Source organism: Triticum urartu, chromosome 3A, assembly GCF_056163025.1.
Source record: "Triticum urartu cultivar PI428250 chromosome 3A, HENAU_Tu73, whole genome shotgun sequence".
Taxonomy (NCBI): domain Eukaryota; kingdom Viridiplantae; phylum Streptophyta; class Magnoliopsida; order Poales; family Poaceae; genus Triticum; species Triticum urartu.
The window spans coordinates 516,161,743-516,165,388 of NC_141875.1; positions in this window are offsets into that span (position 1 = coordinate 516,161,743).

The window sequence follows — 3,646 nt, forward strand, 5'->3', positions numbered from 1 at the left end:
AGTGGCACGTACTGTCCTCCGCGAACAAAAGAAAATTCTCCTACCGAATGATATGTCAACTGTCTTTTATCTGTCCATGTTTTTCCTATCAGTATCGAGCATGTATGCATGTGCATAGGAAGCACATCACACATCACCAAATCATCATATCCGCATAAAGTGAACTGTACCTCGACGCGATGCATAATCTTGACAAACTTATCCTTCCACCAGAGCTCGTATGGTTCTGGATGTTCAAGCAAATGCAGGCTCAAAGCATCAACCATAGTCTGACTCGCCAAATTCATATTGGAATAGCAATTCATTAATGTTGCACAACTCGCCGGCCCGACGCTCACACGCGTAAAGCATTGGTACCAAGGCAAGGCACGCAATGGATCCTTCTCCACGGACATCATCATTTGCGAGCTACAATCTTTCCTCATGATAAAAATATTAATAGTAACTCGAAGAAAAATATTGTACCGTGAACAACCTTTGCTCGGAATACCAACTGTTAAGACCGGAACCCCAATGGCGAGTTTCGATCTGTTGTTGCGACCCGATCTTTCACGGTACTCCACCTCTAGCAGCAGTAGCCTCTCGCCCGCGCACGCGATGTACACGAAGTAGAGGGTTTTGAACCTTGCGGCTCAGCACGAGAGAAACAATCTGGACGACGGCACCTCACGTGCAAAACAATTTCCTCACACAGAAATCGCAACACAGAGGTTTTCTAAAGCTTCCTCCAAAACTTAGGGATTTTTAGACAGCTTCCCCCAAAACTTGATACGGGTATTTACCCTAAAAAGACATCGTGTCTATTCATAAAAATATAACCTCCTGTTTACATGGGCGTACCTTGGATTTTATATCAGCCGAGCTATCTAAACAACTTGATAAGCAAGGAAGGAAAATCCTATCTCTACTCTCAGGGCTAAAATTTAAATAAAACAACTCCAAAGACTTGCCTAAAGATAACTCTAGAACTCTAAAGACTTTGCCGTTTACATCTCGGCTGTTTTTATTTCCTAAACAAAACTTGACATAATATAGGTGCGCTAACTAAACAAAACTCAGATTTCCTAGTTGCATTTTTATCCGTAGTCGCAGCAAAAGCCTCAACTTCTTTACTATCAATACAAAATTGAAGTATTTTTGGCACATAATTATTTTTGACCTGTGGTGCATTATTGAGCGGCGATGTCTGAACAACAACACCACTAGCTGTAGTCGTGGTCGTATCAACCTTAAAGTGGTCTTTTGTTTTCTTTCGCTAACGGAGCTCACGAGATTTTCTACTTTAAGTTTTGTATTGTGAAGTTTTCAAGTTTTGGTTAAAGATTTGATGGATTATGTAACAAGGAGTGGCAAGAGCCTAAGCTTGGGGATGCCCATGGCACCCCCAAGATAATCTAAGGACACCTAAAAGCCAAAGCTTGGGGATGCCCCGGAAGGCATCCCCTCTTTCGTCTACTTCTATCGGTAACTTTACTTGGAGCTATATTTTTATCCGCCACATGATATGTGTTTTGCTTGGAGCGTCTTGTATGATTTGAGTCTTTACTATTTAGTTTACCACAATCATCCTTGCTGTACACACCTTTTGAGAGAGCCATACATGATTTGGAATTTGTTAGAATACTCTATGTGCTTCGCTTATATCTTTTGAGTTATATAGTTTTGCTCTAGTACTTCACTTATATCTTTTAGAGCACGGTGGTGGATTTGTTTTATAGAAACTATTGATCTCTCATGCTTCAGTTAGATTATTTTGAGAGTCTTAAATAGCATGGTAATTTGCTTAAAGTCTTAATATGCTTGGTATACAAGATTAATACTAAAACTTTCTTATGAGTGTGTTGAATACTATGAGAAGTTTGATGCTTGATAATTATTTTGAGATATAAAGATGGCGATATTAAAGTTGTTCTAGTTGAGTAGTTGTGAATTTGAGAAATACTTGTGTTAAAGTTGTGATTCCCGTAGCATGCACGTATGGTGAACCGTTATGTGATGAAGTCGGAGCATGATTTATTTTTTGATTGTCTTCCTTATGAGTGGCGGTCGGGAACGAGCGATGGTCTTTTCCTACCAATCTATCCCCATAGGAGCATGCGCGTAATACTTTGCTTTGATAACTTGTAGATTTTTGCAATAAGTATATGAGTTCTTTATGACTAATGTTGAGTCCATGAATTATACGCACTTTTCTCACCCTTCCACCTTTGCTAGCCTATCTAATACCGCGCACCTTTCGCCGGTATCATACACCCACCATATACCTTCCTCAAAACAGCCACCATACCTACCTATTATGGCATTTTCATAGCCATTCTGAGATATATTGCCATGCAACTTTCCACCGTTCCGTTTATTATGACACACTCCATCATTGTCATATTGCTTAGCATGATCATGTAGTTGACATCGTATTTGTGGCAAAGCCACCATTCATAATTCTTTCATACGTGTCACTCATGCATCATTGCATATCCCGGTACACCGCCGGAGGCATTCATATAGAGTCATATTTTGTTCTAAGTATCGAGTTGTAATTGTTGAATTGTAAGAAAAATAAAAGTGTGATGATCATCATTATTAGAGCATTTTCCCGGTGAGGAAAGGATGGAGACTATGATTCCCCCACAAGTCAGGATGAGACTCCGGACGAAAAATAAAAAAAGAAAAAAGAAAGAAAGAAAAGAGGCCATAAAAAAAGGAGAAAAGGCCCAAATAAAAAAATGAGAGAAAAAAAGAGAAGGGACAATGTTACTATCCTTTTACCACACTTGTGCTTCAAAGTAGCACCATGATATTCATGATAGAGAGTCTCCTATGTTATCACTTTCATATACTAGTGGAATTTTTCATTATAGAACTTGGCTTGTATATTCCAATGATGGGCTTCCTCAAAGTGCCCTAGGTCTTCATGAGCAAGCAAGTTGGATGCACACCCACTTAGTTTCTTTTTGAGCTTTCATATACTTATAGCTCTGGTGCATCCGTTGCATGGCAATCCCTACTCACTCATATTGATATCTATTGATGGGCACCTCCACAGCCCGTTGATACGCCTAGTTGATGTGAGGCTATCTTCTCCCTTTTTGTCTTCTCCACAACCACCATTCTATTCCACCTATAGTGTTATATCCATGGCTCACGCTCATGCATTGCGTGAAGATTGAAAAAGTTTTGAGAATGTCAAAAGTATGAAACAATTGCTTGGCTTGTCATCGGGGTTGTGCATGATTTAAATATTTTGTGTGGTGAAGATAGAGCATAGCCAGACTATATGATTTTGTAGGGATAACTTTCTTTGACCATGTTATTTTGAGAAGATATGATTGTTTTATTAGTATGCTTGAAGTATTATTATTTTTATGTCAATATGAACTTTTATCTTGAATCTTTCGGATCTGAATATTCATATCACAATTAATAAGAATTACATTAAAATTATGCCAAGTAGCACTCTGCATCAAAAATTCCGTTTTTATCATTTACCTACTCGAGGACGAGCAGGAATTAAGCTTGGGGATGCTTGATATGTCTCCAACGTATCTATAATTTTTGACTGCCCCATGCTATATTATCTACTGTTTTGGACATTATTGGGCTTTATTTTCCACTTTTATATTATTTTTGGGACTAACCTATTAACCGG